Source organism: Arachis hypogaea, chromosome 12, assembly GCF_003086295.3.
Source record: "Arachis hypogaea cultivar Tifrunner chromosome 12, arahy.Tifrunner.gnm2.J5K5, whole genome shotgun sequence".
NCBI classification, from domain to species: Eukaryota; Viridiplantae; Streptophyta; class Magnoliopsida; order Fabales; family Fabaceae; genus Arachis; species Arachis hypogaea.
The window spans coordinates 23,447,310-23,469,038 of record NC_092047.1 but is presented as its reverse complement, the minus strand read 5'-3'; positions in this window follow the sequence as shown (position 1 = coordinate 23,469,038).

The window sequence follows — 21,729 nt, the reverse complement described above, 5'->3', positions numbered from 1 at the left end:
ACTATAACTAAATAATTATATTAATTATTTGATTTGACTAAAATAAATGAATTAATTTTGTTTTAATTTGCATTAACTTTTCGTATTATGTATTTTGATAAATAGTTTTTACAAGTGTTATAATTAATTATTTGTTTGATTTGATTGAGATAAATATCAAATTATTTAATTATTTGTTTGACCACATTAACTATAATTAATCAATTATATTAATTATTTCATTTGACTAGAATAAATAAATTGATTTTGTTTTAATTTTCATTAACCTTTACGACTTATTTCTTTTGATTAATAATTTTTCAAAAGTGTTATAATTAATTATTTATTTATTTGATTTGATTAAAATAAATATCAAATTATTTAATATTTTATTTGGACACATTAACTACAATAATCAATTATATTAATTATTTGATTTGACTGAAATAAATAAATTAATTTTGTTTTAATTTGTGTTAATTCTTAGTCCTATGTATTTTTTATTAATGGATTTTGAAATGTTATAATTAATCATTTATTTGATTTGATTAAGATAAATATAAAATTATTTAATATTTTATTTAATCACATTAACTATAACTAATCAATTATATTAATTATTTAATTTTACTTAAATATATAAATTTATTTTGTTTTAATTTGCATTAACTTTCTTATGTATTTTGATTAATAGTTTTTAAAAGTGTATAATTTTTACATGACATGTTAATAAGATATTTTTGTTTATTTAACTTGCTTTGTTAAACTAAATAATTATAATTAATTTATTATATTAATTATTTAATTTAATTAATTTAAATATATGTTATTTATTTCAATTTATTATCATGGTAATATTTGAGTCATTATTTACCAAAATTGTTTTTCATTTTCTTGGTTGATCTTAAATATTTTTATTTCTAATATTCCATTTCTGATTCCTCTCCAACGGTTAACTCAAGGGATTCGATTCTCTTTTACGCTAGGTAAGACCGAAAACTCGATTGCGGGTGAACTTCGTGAAGAACTCCATTCTATCTCTCCTTCGTTACGAACAAAGCAAAGAAAGAAGCCACTACTCGGGTTACGTGTTCAGAGGAAAGTCTCAACCCTTTGCTACGAAAGTAGGCTATTCTTCCCAGAGAAAAGGTTTCATATCTTCTCTTAGGGAATTTGTGAAATATGATAGTTGTGGTACATAACGTCCTTACCAGATGCTATGTACATAGGTATACGCCTATCTTCTATGCGGGTCTTTCCTGTAAATTGTTTTTCATTTTCTTGGTTGATCTTAAATATTTTTATTTTTAAATTTCATATTTTTATTCATTGTGTATTTTTTTAATATCAAATCTAATATTTTTATTAATATTTTCTTACAATTCATTGTTTAATAGCTATATGTTCACTATTAATTATATTGTTGTGAATATTTTTTTAATTTATTAAAAAAATATAATTTCATTCATTTCTTTTTTATTTCATCTATTTCTGTATTTCATAATTTATTCACTGTAAAAGTCATATATGCTATAAAAAATTATTTTTACTAATTGTTCTTTTATTCGGTACAATTATTTTTCTCCTATAATACATTTTTTATATTCTTGGAATTTTTTTTATAAACTATAAGACATTATTATTCGTTATTATACTCTATATCTTTCATTTTTTTATTTTTTTTTTGGTGACTGAAATAAATTAAACAAAGAAAAACAGAACAAACAAAACAAGGAACTGCTTAAATAGAGGGACAGTCCCGTTTAAGACTACTCTTAAACTCCTTCCAAGGTGAAAGAAGCTCCACATGTGAAAGTTGTAACTTTATCGCCATCTTTGTCATAGTATCTGCCACCGTGTTTGCATCTCGCATAATCAAACGAAAGTCAACACGCCAATTCCAATGCATGATATCTCTTATTTTGAGCACCAATAGATCAATAAACCCAAAACCATCTTGAGTAACAAGATTAAATGCTTCTACACAATCTGTCTCACAAATAACATCTCGTTGACCCACATCCCAAGCTAAGAAATATCCTCTCCAAATGGCAAACAATTCTCCTTGAAGAATACTATTACCCTCAATCATTCCCAAACACCCCCTATGCCAACTCCCATTACAATCTCTAATAACACAAGCAAAACCAACACTATCACCCAAATCAAAATAACTAGCATCACAATTAATCTTAAAAGTACCAATGGATGGGAGATTCCAAAAACCATTTAGAGTAGAGGGAAGGGACATACGTTGTAATTCAAAAATATTCCTAAGATCCTTTTCTGAAGTTAATGCCAGACAAATCACTTTTTCCGGAGGCCAAGTTTCATGAGGATTAAAGATGTCATTATTCCTTACTCGCCATATCCACCAAAGTCCCGAAAAGAACTTGAACGGATGCTCTCTGCTATGATACAAGAACCAGTTCTTCAAATCCAAAGGATGACAAGAAATATCCAACCTATGCCAGACAAGCTGAGCTTTTGGACAATCCCGAATACAATGTAAAACCGATTCTTGGCTAGAAAGACATCTTGGACAACTATCCGATGACGACATCCCTCTTCTAAAGCGAAAACTTGCAGTAAGAAGAGCCTCCTTAAGACACAACCAAGCCAAAAACTTATGCTTTTCCGAAACAAGTTGACGCCAAAGCCAAAGCCAATTCTCCCGCTCCTCCCAACCAAATAGCTTCTTACACAACCACAAGTAACCATTGCGTGAGTCATAGACTTTGGTAGCAGACCCACACCAATACCAACCCACTTCTGGACCTGCTTGTTCATCTGGATTGTAAGAGAGAATATTACCTTTCAGATTTTGAGATAAAGGAGAATAAAGAGTATCCAAATGCCACCTACCAACCGACCAAATATCCTGTATCCGGATATTCGAATCAGAAATGTGAACATAATCCATCTCATTAGATAACCGTCCTTCTCTCCTCCAGCTAGAAAACCAAAAATTCTGGTTCAAATCTCCAATACACCAAGCAAACTCATCCTTCAACACTTCCCAAGCTTTGCAAAGACACCTCCAAATGGGAGAGTCCTTGTTCTTAGGATAACTAAAACAGTCATATAGAGATGATCGGTATTTGGCATCCAACAATTGGACCCATAGCTTGTTTGGCTGCTGGAAAAAAGTCCAAACTAGCTTCCCAAGAAGAGCAATATTTACACAATAAGGATTTCTAATCCCCAAACCTCCATATTTTTTTGGAGTAACCAGTACCTTCCAACTAACAAGATTCAATCATCTTCCATCAACTTGTCCTTTCCAAAGAAAATTCCTCATCATAGACTCCAATTTACTAATGATTCCTTTGGGAAAAATAGAGACCTGCATCTGGTACGTGGGAATAGCGGCTGCAACAGAATTAACCAAGCAGAGTCTACCAGCCCGATTGAGTAAATTCCCTTTTCAGCTTGCTAGCCTACTCCGAATCTTATCAAGGACACCATTGAAAGCTGGACGAGTCACCCTAGAATGGCTAAGGGTAACTCCAAGATACCTGCCCAAGTCTTGGACAAATCTGATAGAGGATACCCCAGTGAAAACCTCTTTCCTTGTTGCAGAGACATTCTTGGAGCAAAGCGCTTTAGACTTCTTCACATTAATCTTCATCCCAGATGCTTTGCAAAATGTCTCTAAAACCAACATCACATTTTGCACTTGTCTCTTTGTAGCTTTACAGAATAGAAGCAAGTCATCCGCAAACATTAAGTGGGATATTCTTGGTCCCCCTCTAGAAATAGCAACCGGCTCCCACAAGCCCAAATCAACCTAATGACTAATAAAGCATGCCAATCGCTCCATACACAACACAAAAAGATAGGATGACATATGGTCTCCTTGTCTAAGACCTCGACTAGGAGTAAAGCCATTTAGACGATTCTCATTCCAAAGAATAGATAAGGAAGAAGCAGTGACACAATTCATAATCAAATTAATTGTAGGAATAGGAAAACCAAAGCTCTTAAGGGTATGAGCTAAAAACCTCCAGTCAACTCTGTCATAATCTTTCTCCAGATCAATCTTAAAGGCCAGTGTGCCTTTCTTTGATTTAGTCTTCTTCATAAAGTGGAGAACTTCTTGAGCAATAATGATGTTGTCAGGAGTTCCTCGTCCCGGAATAAATCCACCTTGAAGCGGGCCAACAATCTCCGCAAGATGAGGACGAAGCCTATTAACAAGGACCTTTGTGATGATCTTGTAAACTACATTGCAGAGACTAATCGGCCTGAAATCTTTCATAGATACTAGTGATTCAACCTTTGGAATAAGAACCAGTAAAGTCTCCAACATTCTCGGATCAAGAGTAACACCAGAGAATTCCTACTTAACCATCTTCCAAACATCAAGATCAATGATCTCGCAATATTCTTTGAAGAAGAAAGCTTGAAACCCATCAGGACCCGAAGCTTTAAAAGAGTTCATGTGAAAAACAGTTGTTCTGACTTCCTCCATAGTAACTGGTGCCGTAAGATTATGCAAGCTTCCTCATTCAGAGAAGGAAGAGGCACATCACCAAGGCAACCCAAATCAACATCATCCAAATGACAGAATAAGCTTTAATAGAAAGACTCTGCTTCTTGACTCAGAACCTCTGGATCAGTTTTCCACACTCCATCCTTGAGAAAAAGGCCATGAATCTTATTATGCTTCCTTCGCGCAAGAGTTTGAATATGAAAGAATCTTGTATTCCTATCCCCAAACCTTACCCACTGCTCTCTGGACTTTTGGAACCATAGGAGCTCTTCTTGCACTAGAGTATTATTATAATCATCAAGTAATTGTTGTTCTTTCTGACGCAAATAAATACTATCCACCACTTCCAAACGTTTTTGTAAATAATTAATCTGCTGCTCTAATTCACCTTTCCTAACAAAAATGTTACCAAATACCATCGAGTTAAACACTAGTGAATTCTTCTGTACTTCTGAAAGCTTGCCATGAATCCCTCTATTACTAGACCACCATGACTGATTCACAATATCCCTATACCCAGGATGAGTAGCCTAAGCATCAACAAATCGGAAAGGTCGATTCCCTTTAGGCTGAGGACGACCTTTACAACGCACCAGAATAGGGCAATGATCAGACTGAAGCCTATTTAAAACTTCTGCATAAGCCTCTGGAAAGATAGATAACCAACTACTATTTATACAGACTCGATCAAGCTTTTTTGCCACGTCAACATAATTTTTCACCCTTCTATACCAAGAAAACCGCCTCCCAATAGTCTTCAGATCAAACAAACCACTATCCCTTAATGAAGTAGCTGTCTGCTCTTTGATGAGAAAATTGACAGCCCTTAGACGATTCATGATAAAATTTGACTTCATTAAAATCACCAAGAACAATCCAAGGTCCTTGAAAAACCATGGATTGTGCAACAAGATAATCCCAAAGGAGAACCCTTTTATTAAATTTATTATAAATTTTTATAATTTTATTATAAATTTTATTATTTTTATCCTATGCAAGTTAATTTATTATAACGTTTACATGTTGAGTCTTTTTAATATTTAAATTATATTTTTTACATACTTAATTAATTTTATTTCTGATTTGAGAGATTGAGTAATGAAATAACATCGATGAAGATTGTTGTGACTTTTTTGTGTTTGTCTTTTTGGCTTACCTCCCTTTTTGTCACAATCATAACTAATTATATACAATGGTACTTTGCATAAGAAATAAGTATAAATGATATCATGTCTTTGCTTAGTAAATTTTTATTATCTATCTTGAAATAGAAAAAAATATTATAAATTACTTTAGATTAATTGTGGACATCGGTAGAATTTTGAAAAAAATTATAATTTGTGATGATTATTTCATTTATTCTAATATATTAATTATTTTACTCGAATGTTATTTTGAATTTGTGTTAAATTCAAATATTTTAACAAACGACATTTAAAAGGATGCAACTTGTAACACCCTAACTACTAAAGCTCACGCTTCCGGCTGCATTACTCTGATAGCTTGGACTAGGGGTGGCAACACTACCCGAACCCGCGGGTACCCACCCCGCCCCTACCCGTTCGGGGCGGGTAATTACCCGCCCCCGCACCGAGGCGGGTTTTAACGGGGCGGGTTCTTGGGCGGGGCGGGGCGGGATCGGGTTTAGGTTGAACCCGCCCCTACCCGCCCCGGTATATATAATATATATGTAAATATATATATTTTTAATATATAATATACGTAACATATATAAAATAATTAGTAAAATGATTAATAATATTATATTATATATAAATTTTTACTTTAATTTATATTATGTATGTAAATGGTGGTTATATAATTTTTAAAATTTAATTTTATTTGTTGGATTTAATAATTATAGGGGCGGGTAGGGGCGGGGCGGGTACCCGCAGGGGCGGGTACCCGCAGGGGCGGGTTAGGGTTTAACATTTTACAACCCGCGGGTAGGGCGGGGCGGGTTTAATGCGGATTTTCTGTAGGGCGGGGCGGGGTCGGGTAGAGCAAAAACCCGCCCCTACCCGCCCCGTTGCCACCCCTAGCTTGGACATTACAACGACTTTTATACTATTTAATACTAAAATATGAGCCTATTTAAAACTTTAAACCGCAACACCGCTCCAAAGTACTTTTATTATGTAACGTACATACATACATACAATACAAATTACAAAAACTCCCAAAGAGTATATATATATATTAAATAACTTTACAAGCATTAACCAATACAATTCCTATCCCTCTTACATAATGTATAAAGATAAAGGCGAGGGAACAATATATAATAACTAAAGCAATACAAAACATCACGACAACAACTAGATAAACTCTTCGTGACTTCTGCGTCCATATCCTAAAATGGGAAATTGTATGGGGTGATAACATCATCCTCGAAAGGATTCTCACCGTAGGGTTGCAGAGTTACTATAATAGGATACGAGATATAAAATTGTTACAGTGATTGATAACCGCCTTATGTATCTTTTCAAAAACAACGGTTTATTATAAAAGAGAAATTTGAAATATTTTCTGAAAGATGAACTATTCAATTCTTGAAAACTCAAGCCTTTCAAAAGGTTTATCTAAGCTGAACCAAATAGCCTTTCATACTTTTCCAAACCAGAAACACAAAACCGAAACCAACCATCAGTCCATCTCATTTCAACCACGGCCCTAGGCCCAAACAACCCAACCAACAACCAATCACCACAGTCCGACAAAATCTCAGTCACAAATACAAGTAGGAAAGTTCAAGCACAAACAAACAGTTACTGCAAGTAGAACAATTAGCAGATAATCACAAGTAATCACAAAAGCAAATCAAGTACAATATGCACACCCAAGCAATGTCATATAGATGCATATGATGCATGCCTGTCCTAGTGGCGGATGATATCATCTGTCAGTTATAAAGCCAACCCAACAAGTCCTGGTAGCTAACCATTGGACTGTCCCTCTGTCGTGCATCCCCAACTCGAGTTATTTCTCGATCATCATCATGATCATAATCATAATCCATATCCAACACCCTCACTGGTGTATATTCATGGGGGCGAGCTCATCCGGGACTTTCACAGTGCCCGGCCACACTTACGACATAGGGTCAGCAGAGTATCAAGTCTCAATCTGGAGCACGTGGTGGCTAGCCACTGCTTCCACCTAGGAAAACTCGTATCTCAGATAAATGGAAGTGCAAAAATCACAATATCAATATCTCAGCATATATGCATTTATTCTCAACCATAAATCAACATTCATTTCAGCCAACTGGCTTAAATTCATGACTCATAGTCAACCATCCGGCTCATAGTTCAATCCAGAACTAGCCAAAATTCATAATCATACACAGCCATTCCGGCTCATAACAAAACAGCACTCCCACCATCCAACATCATCAATTTCATGAAATCATCTTTCAAGTCATAAATAACTTTTTCTCAATTCATTTAACTTTGAAATCAAATTTCAACTCTTTTCAGGCTTGGCTTTAAAGACCTCATTTCTCAAATCATCTTAGGCTCATAAACCACTTTTACTCAAAGTAAGTTCCCCTTTTAAAACAAGGCCACCCTCGGCATTCTCTTTCCAAAACTTCCAAAACCATGGCAAGTTAAGGATTTATTTAGAAATATTCAAAATCATTCATCCAACAACGAGATTTTATTAGTTATTCTCACGTAAAAAAAGGGGTTAAGAAAAAACGTGTAAATTAGGGAGTGTTCAAGATCCGAGCCGGCCTGGACCCGAGACATATTTTATCGGGTTCGGATTTACATTTTTTTAAAATCCGATGTTATTTTTGGGTTGGGTTCAAATTTTGTTTCGAGTCGCCCAACCTGGGCCAAAGTTGCTTTTTATTATAAAAAATATATATATATTTGAGTTAATCAGTAATGTTATATTATACTTTTATAATTTAATTAATATTTTTTATATTATACAGTATTATTTTTGTTTTAAAATAATTTATTTTGATATAGATATGATATAATATTTGTTAAATTTATTTTTTGAAAATAAAATTTTATTATTTTAATATATAAAAATTTACAAATTTATATATACTAATATTTTATTGTGTCAATCCGGTTTAACCTAATTTTTTCAGGTCATTTTAAATTAGGTCAAAGTAGACTCGTTATTCTTTTAGGGTCGAATCTAAATTTATTTAAACTTGACCTGACTATGAACATCCTGAGTGCAAACAATAAAAAATGACAAACAAATGTACAATAAAAGCTGCAAACTAATAACATAATAATAAGGATTAATTAACCTATTACTATGAATATATATAAAAATAATTAATAATTAATACCATGAATAAACAACTCTTTTTTTTTATTTTTTTTTGGTGACTTTCTTCTTTAATCTTTATTCTCTTAAAAGTATAAATAGAAAAATAAAAAATAAAAAAGCTGCAATAAATGTACACAAAAAGGAAAGCTGCAAATAAAAGTAGGAAGAAGGATTGTTTTTTATTAACTTGTACAGTTGTACTAGTAATAGTAGTATTCCAACGCATACCCAAAAGTTGTGTGGTGAGGAAACTCTTTTTTGCTTTTATTTTCGTATAATATTAAGTATTAAGAAAAAAAAGGAAAACGTGTGAAAAGAAAAAACTGCCACAGGCAAATAGCAAAAAGCGGCGAATAAATGTACCCGTAAATAAAAAGTTGTAAGCTAAGCAAAAAATAAAAATTGAGTATTGAATTATATAAAAAAAATATTAGAAAATTTTACTTTCTCTTTCTCAAAGACACTAAAATAAAAAAATTTTATTTATAAAATATATACTTTTTATAATTTAAAAAGAAGTTAATTTATTTTAAATTTTTTGTATTAACTAACATTAATTTTATCTATTTTCAAAAAAAATATATTTAATAAAAAATCTTTTAATAAAAAATTTATTTTTTTTATGATTAAATTTTGTTTACTAGAATATTTTTTAATAAATTATTTTTCTTAAAATACCTTTCAATAATATTTTAATTAGTAAGGAACTTATTTTGGAAAGATGTGAAGGAATGTGTTGTTAATTTTTTAAATTTAGGATTTATTCATCACGATTTATTTTTAAGTTTTGATAAAGTTGTTAATAATTTTTAATAGTTTTATAAAATAAATTATTTATTAATATTAATTGTTATACATATTAACAGTGGTAAGATATTTTTAATTTAATATTAAAATAATATACATTGATATAAAAAAATTGATAGTAAAGTACAAAAATAATTGTTAACGAAAATTTTGGTAAAATTATAACTTAGTAATTAAAAAATTATTGAAGGATGTCTTAAAAAAAATAATTTAATCATTAAAAGATTTTTAAAAAAATATTTTGATAAAAATACAATTTAATCAATAGACAAATAATTTGTTAAAGGGTATTTTAGTAAACAAAATTTAATAAAAAAATTAAACTTTTACTAAAGTGTATTTTTGTAAAAAGAAATTTATTTTTTCTTAAAAAATATATAAAGTTAACGTTAGTCAACACAAAAAAATTTAAAATGGATTAAAGAAGAGGTTTTTTAAAAGGTATAAGTGGGGGAATGTATATTTTAATATTTTACAAATAGAGGGGAGGAAAGTATCATTTTAGCATCTCTCAAAGGAGAAAAATAAAATTTTTTCAAAAGATAAAGAGAAAGTAAAATAAAAAGAAATGGCGAAAAAGAAAGAATGAGGACTAATAATCATAAATTATTTTTATTATAGAGATGATGAAGATAGTGGTTTAGACTTTTAATTGAATATTGATATTTAAAGTGTATTAGAGTATTGTAAATATATAGAAAATGTGTCCAACATGTATTCTACATATTGGCTAGAATGTTGACACATGTCTAATACGCACTTTGTGTGTTATCAGAATATTGACATGTGTTCAATATGCACGCTGTATATTAACTTTTCACCTGCAAAATCCACTGATATGTAATTATATATATTATATAATTTTATTTAAAAAAAAAAAACACCAATATTATTTTCATATATATATATATATATATATATATATATATATATATTATGAGAGAGAGACAACCATAAAGGTAAGGAATGTTTTATTTAAATAAATTAAAAAATTATTTTATTTATTGAAATAAATTATTTTAAAAATAATTACGACGTAGTATAATTTATCTTTTTTACAGTGTAAAGGAGATAATTTTACACGTATCTCGTTTATACTTTAAACGAAATAAGATAGTGTGAACGACATGTGTCTATCTCATTTATAGTGTAAAGAGATACGTATAAACTTATCTTGTTTATACTGTAAACGAGATAAGACTGAGTGATGCCTATCTATACATGTCGTTCACAACAAGGTTCTCGGGTCCATTTCCAACCTTTCCACCACTTTCTTCTCTCTTTTATCCTTTTCTATATTATTGAGTAACATTAAGATGGCGTGCGCAGATGCATGTGATCAAAACATCAATCGACTGAACGCAACATGGCACGTCACCAGGGCAACCGACTTCGCGGTTAGTTTTGTTATCTTTACATTTTATGTTATCGCATATATGTATAGCCATGGTTAGAATACTTGCCAAGAACTAGAATACAATTTATGGTTTAAGTGGCTAAATGTATCGTTAGCAACAGGTCACTGATAAGGTATAAAATAAATTTTTTTATTTTAAATTTTTTATGTTAACTAACATTAATTTATCTATTTTCAAAAAATATATATATTTAACAAAAATATCTTTTAATAAAAAATTTATTTTTTTATAATTAAATTTTGTTTACTAAAATATTCTTTAATAAATTATTTTTTTATTAATTAAATTATATTTTTTCAAATTTTTTTTAAAAATCTTTTAATGATTAAATTATTTTTCCTAAAATAACTTTCAATAATATTTTAATTAGTAAGGAACTTGTTTTGAAAAGATGTGAAGAAATGTATTGTTAATTTTATAAATTTAGGATTTTATTCATCACGATTTATTTTTAAGTTTTGATAAAGTTGTTAATAATTTTTAATAGTTTTATGAAATAAATTATTTATTAATATTAATTGTTATACATATTATCAGTGGTAAGATATTTTTAATTTAATATTAAAATAATATACATTGATATAAAAAAATTGATAATAAAGTACAAAAATAATTATTAACGAAAATTTTGATAAAATTATAACTTAATAATTAAAAAATTATTGAAGGGTATCTTAGAAAAAAATAATTTAATCATTAAAAAATTAAAAATCAATTAAAATAATATTAAAAATAATTACACGTCTTCAACTATCCTCCATAAACACAAATGGTGGGGACTAGGGAACAATAATTAAATGTAAATTAAATGTCAAAATCAAGCAATAAACCTCCATTGGTATATTTCCATAACTATAAAATCTGAGCTGAGAATGAATGTGATGGCTTCAAACTATAAATCCCACCAACAAATGGAATTGTTTACCTTCCAATGGCCTTCTAACATGCTAACCATGGTGAGATTCCAAACATAGTTGCTGCAGTTGGAATTAACAAAAAATTTTTTGTCTTATACAATTTTTTGTTATGCAGTCACATTTCTATTGCATGTATTTTGGCTATTTAAATCTCATATTTTGGAAAAATTACTCTTAAGTTAAATGATTCCAAATGAAGAAAATCTGATCACAAAACATTCATAATGTCATCAATTTTTTTGCACAACTAATACGACTCATGTATATAACATAAAGCTAAACGAAACAATAGTATTTTGGACAAAATTAGGGTAATAACATAAAACACTAGTTCTCGGAGTAGAATTAATGTTAATAATTTTCTACATTGTATTGGGATTGAATTATTTCTGGGTCATGGGTTGTTAATCCCAACAATTACAACTTAATTAAAAGCCCTTTACGCTCACAGTATATGGCAGGCCACTTGTTTCATTTACAAAATGGTTTAACCGTTTTAATAAAGAAAAAAATACGTTTTAATAAAGAAATTCGTAAAAAATAAATAAATCATTAATGTATCAGGAACGAAATATTTTGTTGTGTAGAAGAAGACTAGAAGAGTGATAACATATAAACCTATAGAGAGGATTTAGAAGTCTGACTGCATTTATTAGATAGGATTCACCAATCAAATCTGACCTACACACTACCCTTTTTGTTACTGTTCTTCTCACTTTTCCAATTTTCATCTATCCTCTCATTGTTTACCTTCGTACCTTTGGAAGAAAGAACTCATGGACGCAGGTAGGAGAAGACTTCCTCATGCACTAGGGCATATTGGGAGGAACAACGATGTTGTCCGCGTTATCAAACCGGCTGGGGAACCGTCACAACCACTGGTACGTTGTTCCATCCTCATTTGGTATTATCTCATCTTTATTTTACTATAGTTGATATCTCTTTTCCTTATCATTTTCCTTATTTTCCGATAGTTCACATGGCCACCTGTAATACTATCTGTTATGCTCTTTGTTAATATACCCATTTATGCAGCACATACCCTTCCCAAATGATCTCCTCCCGAAATCTAGCAAACATGTTTACCTAACAGTCTCCGACGGGGTGCATAGAACATACAAGATTGGATGTAGCGCGAACGTCTTGGGTGAGATCACACTCGAAAGGGGGTGGGAAAGGTTTTATTGTGACTACAAGCTTCGTCCTAATGACTTTCTGCTATTGAAGCACAAGGGCCTCGATGACTTTGATGTGCGTATCTTTGAATCACCTGGAGTGGAGAGGTCTTACGTTCCATCTGGAGGTGAATCCAGCAACAGAGGAACCCCCCAGGTTCCAAACACTCTTCCAAACACTCCTCCACTGCATCAGCCTCGAACGGGTTGCATCAATATTCCTAGGAGCGCGGCTGCGTCTGAGGTGGCACAGACATTTCACTCTGATCACCCATTCTTTGTAATGCACATCACAAGAAGGCTATTAGGTGTCCACTTCCTGATAAGTATAGTGCTATTAATGTTTGTATCTCCTTCCCTTTCGACTATATACACCTGTTACATTGGCAATGTTGGTCCACATTATCTGTGTTGTTTCTATGTTGGTGGTTATGTTGTAATTGTTAGGTTATGTCGAGTAGGCATTGTGCATGTCTGTGTTTTATGTTGGTGATTAACGCGCAATGTTTGATCTCTGTAATGCCTTTATTTTGTTGTTGAATTGCATGGTTTAGTAGATAATCACTGGATTGCATGACAATTGATGATAATGATATGACTAATGGCCGATTTATTATAATTGAACTCATGACCGTTGCCGTATTGGTCCACATTATCTAACTACTTCTCGTTGTCATATTTTGCCAGCCAAATGTACCACACTTTGGCCACGACGTTGGTGACAATGTCATGGTCACTCTGCGTGCAGGGGATATCTCTGTTCGAGCAGCCTACAGCCGATACGGGGGCAAGCGAAGAGGCAACTATGGCACCATCACAGGAGGCTGGGGGGAATTCTTGAAGCTGTGCAATATCAACGATGATCAATTGGCTATTTTTGAGATATCGAGGACTAACCCGGAGGTGGTGCTCTTGGTTCAGTTTGTTGATTATGAGTAACAAACCTTAGAATGATACAGATGTTGATGATGTTTTTTGGATTGCATGGTGTTGTTTCACAATCTTTTTTTTTGTCACATTGGAACGTTTTATAACTTGCACATGGCAATTAGTTACTTGTAAATGGCACACTGTATGACGTTGTTTGGTGTTTTTGAAGTACTTTCTTTATTATCTCATATTGCATACTAGAGTCTCATACAGCAGCATGCATGATCATGATGAATTTCCAAATTCAATATAAGGCATAAATTATGAAAGTCATAATACTGCATAAATTATGAAAGTCATAACACTCCATAACAGAGTCTCCTGCACATATATCTTTTATTTCAAATATAGAGTATAATGCATGATTTTGATGTTTTTGAAGTACTTCCTTTATTACCTCATATTGCGTCTTGATGATTTTGAGTTTCCAAATTCAATATTGCATACTAGAGTCTCATACAGTAGCATGCATGGTCATGGTAAATTTTCAAATTCAATATAAGGCATAAATTATGAAAGTCATAATGTTGCATGATGATGATGAATTTCCAAAGTTAACACTCCATAACAGAGTTTCCTACACGTACATTTTTTATTTCAAATATAGAGCATAATGCATGATCTTGTGAGAAACTAAATTTCTCAAACACCTACTGCATAAGGTTTGATAAATACTATGACAACTCTTTATACGACCCACCATATTATCCTTCCACTCAAATGAAATGTAAGCGGATTCAGTTGAAGTATGGATATGATATTTCTCCCTATGAGTCATAGTCCTCGGCCAATCCAAACTCTGTCGCACCGTTCCACGCCATCTAAAATAATACATTCCATTAGCCATGCACTAACAATCATAAATGAACTAAACATTCAACGAAACTAACGAGTAAAAGAATTTGTTAACATTGTTACCTCCTCGGATGAGTCACTGATCGTTCCAGTCTCGTCCTCACCCTCAGTACCAAAATATGATGCACCTTCTTGTGTATTCCTTCGGCTATTAGGGTTTAACTGGCAAGATAATCGATTATGGCCTATATGGTGACAAAGACTGCACCTCTTGACACCCTTCACCAATGTGTGGTTTGCGTCCTTTCTTTTCCACTTTGGACGCCGAGACATTTGTGGATCCCTCATGCACCCCTCTAATGTTGATGCTTTCCGAACTTCATTCCAATCTCCTAGATCACCACAACCTTTTTTTTTTCTTTAAGTCGTGATATCTCACAACGAACTTTATCCATCATGTCAATAAATTAAGCTTCATCTCCACATGGCAGAACACACATTTCCCTGCAAAGATCATTCAGCATCCAACGTGATCGTTGAATCCCAGCAAAACGGAGCTTTCTCCACAAATGCCCTTACTTTAGAGCGAGCATTCTTTGACCAATGATCAAGAACAAGACTGGCTGGTATATCACTCAACTGCACATGTATGAGCACTGCTACAATATGATCACACGGTATACCAAGAGACTCCATCCGCAAGCATGAGCACTTGAAAATATTACTATCACAATAGCGACCCACTTGCCACTCCTTACGAGCATTAATTGACCTTGACAAAGTGCATATATCACAAGTTTGGCTCAAAGTATGTGTCTGTACCTTCAGTGTACAAGTCTGGAAAAGCATCGGACTGAATAAGAAGAAAATCTCTTTTATGAGCTTGTTGGAAGCTGACATCTCTAGATCATGTAACAGACTCTACAGCACTACATCCCCAACCATAGATAGCATATCAGAGTGTGCTTTTCCAGACCTTCTTTGGGATATGCAACGCATAAACTGTTCAAAAAAGTTTCTCAAATTATGCTGAGCGTGGATAAATTTACCAAGCATTGAGTGCAACCCTTCGCATCTAGAGTTTGTACGAAAACCCCCAAAGAAGTGGCCACGTATATGTGTAGTTACCCACATATTTCTTCTGGAATAAAGGTCAGAAACCCATTAATTATTCAATAGACCGAGCGCATTAACCATATAATGTCAATGATCTTCAAACTCAGAAACCTCATAATCGAATAACATGCATTTTTTAAATTCAGAAGTAAAGGTGGGGTTGTTTAGGTTAGAAGTAGCATTCCTTAGCAGGTGCCACGCACACAAACAATAATAAGTGCCAGGAAACACCGTTTCGATTGCCTTTCTCATCACTCCATGCCATGTCCATCTATTATGTCACATCCAGGTGCTTTACCTTCATTGCGTCTAGGAACTGTTGAAGCAACTAAGTGTAAGTCTGCTCATTCTCATTTGCCACTAGCGCAGTAGCAAACACAATGGGTTGGTTATGGTGATTGACTCCAAAGAACACAACCAGTGGACATACTTATTCTTCTTATATGTCACATCAAATGCTACGACATCCCCAAACAAATGATAATCAAGCTGACTATAATTATTTGACCAAAACAGGTATACCATATGACCATCCTTGTCGGCCAAATACGCACATACATTCCTGGATTCTCTTGCGCTGTGGATTCCAAGAACTTAAGGCAAGACATCGCATTCCCACCTATGAGCCTCCGTTGCTTGCCTATCTGGTTATACATATCCCTCTTTAGAAAGGGAACATTTTGGAATCCCTCAGCAGTGTGCACAAAAATTCGAATAAATCTGTGGCGTTTTAATCCCAACTTTTAGCATCATGTTCATTTGTTCCACAACGACTGCATCCATTTCCCTATGCCCCGATAGCATACAGGTTAGTCTATCCTCTAAAAATTTGTGGTTGTAAACTTCCTGAAAGTACGATATTATCCATTTACCACTTTTTGAGTGCACGTGAACTCGCATCTCTGCCTCACAACCGCATCTAGTCTCCACCTTCGGCTTATGTTTCTATCGCAATCCGTCGTTAACAAACCCTATATCTCTTGAGCCCTGCCGAAAACACACAAATTCTTGTGTAACCTCATTCTTCACATTCCGTTGAATCTTATTCTTCCTCACAGCAAAACCATTCATTTTCGAATACAAACTATAAAACAAAAATGCAACTGATCGATCCGAAAAATGACACATCATAATCTCAGCGGTTATTTCTTTGAAATTAATACATCCAAGCTTTGCAATACCGTTGACGGCTCTCTTTTCCCAGTTGTCATAGAAATTGTCCCCAAAATAATGAAGTAAGTTTTAAAAAAATTAAATGTTCGTAATTATTTTAAAATAGATAATGAAATAAGTTTTAGATATTACTTTATTTGAGTTGTTAATAATTATAAATAAATATATTAAAATATACACTGAAATAAATTTTATGTTATTAAATTTATTTTAATTGTTAATATAATCTTATAAATAACGATTTTGTACAAGAAGATTATTAATAAAATTTTATAATCTCCATGTTTGTACCATTTTGATTCATTTTTTTTCCTAATTTTATTCTATTTTGTAAAAAAAATAAGACTTGCTTTTTTTATTTAATTAATTAAAAAGGATAATAAAATGGGTTATATGATCTTTTAATAATGTAGTATTTTTTATTTTTTACTCAATTGATAAAATATGATTGTTGTTATATTCATATAAAATGCTGTGATATAGTATTAAAAAAAATTAGATGATATTAGTATAAATTATAACTCTTACATTAATATATTAATTGAATAACAATTTATTAGTGAATATATAACAAAATTATTTTAGAATATGTGGCATAAATTAATTAGAGAGAGTAGATCATTTTATTTTACTCTTAAAATATTTAATAATGACTCTAATATTAATTAATTTTTACCATCTTTGTTTTATATTGAAATTATCTATTATAAAATATATAATTTAATAATTATGTTATTTTTTCAAATTTAATAATGTAAAATATTATTAGAACTTTTTAATTATCAGTTTTGTAAAAATTTTTAATTATCAAAAATGACTTATCAAATTTGACTTTTGAAAAATATCTTTTTAAAGTTCTAGTATTTATATTTGGTAAAGTTTTAAAATTGCCTTTAACATTTAAATTATCCTATTTAAGTTCGTCATATTTTAAAATTATCTCAATATTATCATGTTGCTTGTAATCTATTAACAAAGTTGACGATATAATAATATTGAGATGATTTTAAAATGTTAAGGACTTAAATAAAGCGAAAATATTAGGAAAAAAATGATACATTATTCTTAAAAGAATTACTCAATCAAGTAAAATGAAAGTAGATTTTAATAGAATAAATTGTATTACAAATTTAAGATTTTTATTTATTATCATGGAATGCTTGTAGAATAACTAGTAGATAAATTTCTAAAAAAAAAAAAGAACATGATACATATACAATAAAGTATAAATTATACATTTTTTTCTCTAATGTATCGAACTCTTTTAATGTTTATTTTAAATAAATTTATTTTTAATTTTAAAATAAATTTTAATTTTATCATTCAATAATATCATATTTTTTATGATTATTATTTAATTATTTTTAATTATATCTAAGTAAATTACTCATAATCATATTACTTTAATTCTAAATATTTTTTTAACTTTACTCTTAAATATTTGTACTCATCATAAAATGCTTGTGGAATGATTAATAGATAAACTTTTAGGAAAGGAAGAAAAAATATGATACATATACAATAAAATATATATTATACCATTTTGTTTCTAATATACCAAACTTTTTTAATTTTTATTTTAATTAAATTTTATTTTTAATTAAATTTTATTGCTAACTTTTAAATAATTTTAATTTTATCCTTTAATACTATTAGTTTTGAAGATAGATAATTATTTAATTATTTTTTAATCACATTTAAATAATTTACTCTTAATCATATTGCTTTTATTCTAAATAAAATTATTTTTTTAAATTTTATTCTTAATCGCATTACTTTCATTATAAGTAAATTTATTTTTTATTATGAGTAGAATTAAAAAAATAAATTGAATAATTATCTAACGTAAAAAAATCAATATTATTGAAAGATAAAATTAAAGTTTATTATAAAGTTAAAAATAAAATTTAATTAAATTAAATATTAAAGAAGTTCAGTATATTAGAGATAAGAAGATATAATTCATACTTTATTTATATGTACCATGTTACTTTTTTTTCGAAAGTTTATCTATTAGTCATTCTACAAGTATGACTAAAAATTTTGAATTTATATGCAATTCAGTTCATTAAAATGTTCTTTCATGTTACTTAATTTGATAATTCTTCTAAAAGTAATATATCTTTTTTGTATCTAATGTTTTGTTCTATTTAAATCCGTAATGTTTTAAAATCATCTCAATGTTATCATACCGTCAATTCTACTAACAAATCACTAATGATAGAACAATATTAAAACGATTTTAAAATGTTAAGGATAACGTTGAGACATATCTCAAATGTTGAGGATAAAACGATAATTTACTCATTAAACTAAAAATAAATGATTTTCAACAAACACAAAAAAAATCAAAATTTTGTTTGGTAAAATAATTTTTTAAATTAAAAATCATAATAAACATAAATATAAGAATAAATTTGAATTTTATTAATATATGAGATTATGTATGTTAGATTTTTTAATTTTGATAAATATAAATTAACTTTAAAAATCACGATAATTTTTAAAAGTGTGCAAGCATATCCAGATAATTTTATTAAACCAAATTAATTATAATTTGTCTAATATATTAATTATTTGATTTGATTAGGATAACTATCAAACCATTTAAATTAATTTTTTAGTGTTAATATAACAACTTGTAACATAATTTATATTGTTCAATTGAATCATTTATTTATTATTATATTGAGAATAATATCGAAAATAGAATGTCAATTAGCTAAAGCAATAATTATCAGATTTGTTTTCTTTCATAAAATCTTGCATTGAGAAATTTTAATTTTCTACCTATATAGCTAGGAACGTATTTTATTTTAATAAAAAATTAAATTAATATATTTAGAATATTTAGATAACTTCATGATTCTTTTTAATGGTTTTTTTAACCTCTTGATTTTCTTTTTTTTTATTTGTTGTAATGGGTGTTGAGGTTTAGTATTTTTTGTTGGAACAAATGTCTTGGTAACAAGTGTATTGTTGAGAATTACTTTCTTTAAGATTAAAATCATTTACATTGAAACCAACTTGGGTTGGTCGAGTGGTCAGCTCACTCGTCCGCTTAAACAAGTGTCGGGAGTTCGAACCCCACCTTGTGCATGCAACAACTCATTGGCCAGCGGCAGACCCTTAAATGGAGCTCAAATCCGCGACAAATCAATCCTTAACCTGTCGGGTTGGGAGATACCATTTGGGTAAACAAAAAAAAAAATCATTTACATTGATTTCAAATGTAAGTGAGGTTGCACAAATTTTTCAATTGGGGTGGTGCTTCAATGTCATTATTTTTCTAGAGTGCCCTTAGATTTAAAGCAGTTGTACAAAATAATTTTTTTGCTTCGCCATCAAATAGTACAAAAGTTGTTGTACCACTTTGATCTGAAATATTTAATTGAATTTTGAACCTAAAATAAGTATTGGGTTAGTAGCTAATAATTTGATAGATGAGATTATGAAAAGTATATAGAGTTACCTTATTGTTGGATATTGTGGTGTTTGATTACATGTGCCACAAATGTAGTTATCTCATTTTTCATATGCTTTCTTCTTACACTTTTCACATTCAACATAATTATCTCCATTGAGTAAGTTTGAGATGTTATGTAGTTCGGAAATAGATTTTTTGTGCTAAATTTGATGCTATTTGAAAGAATAGTGATAAGAGACTTATATAAGTAGTGCAAATACTATAGAATTTGAATACTTATAACGTAAAATTTATTATGATTAATAATATTATTATGACATTTGTAATATGGATGTTTATTACATTGAATGAGTTATTTATAAAAGTTAATAAAATAATTATTGGGGTTATTAATTTATTATATTGTTTATAACGGTAAAATATAATAAATATAGGGATATGAATTTAATGTCTTTGTAAGTTATAAAATTGGTTAGACACTATTAATTTTTAATTATTGTGGTTGGTAATTATTGTATTATTTTTTGTATATAATTTTTTTTTTGTTGATTTGGAAATAATAGTTGATTCGGCAAAAAATGAGTGGTTAATTTTAAAATTTTGTCAAGTAAGTAACATTGCTGACATGATTTTAGTAGAAAGAGAAAGATGTCTTAAAAATAATGTGAGTAAACTTATCTATCTACTTTTATATATTAAGAATAGGGCGTGGAAGATTGAAACTACGACAAAAAAACGAAACATAAGCTCCAATATTATTATATTGTTTTTGCTTTTATATTCAAGCAAGACATAATAAAAAATATTAATCTTTTCTTCCTACCACTTATGACACTTTATATTTATTAATTTATTCTTTTATTTGAAGTATGTGTTTATGTTATTATATTATTGACTATTTCTAAGCTAAGTTAATCTTAATATCATTGTTGTATAATTGATAGTTATCATTTCTATTATTTGTACCATATTTTTTTATAGAATTCTCTTGCTTCTCAATCACTAATCACATTTGTTTGTATGCAAATTTTTTTTCTCTTCACTTCTCTTTTTTATTTTGATTAGAATAAATTATATGTATAATTTTAATTTATACTTTTATTTATATATTTATTTAGACATATATGCAAGAGATTGAATGTAAAGAGATATTTGGGTTAATAAAATTGTGAGATATAATTATTTTTGTAATTTATAT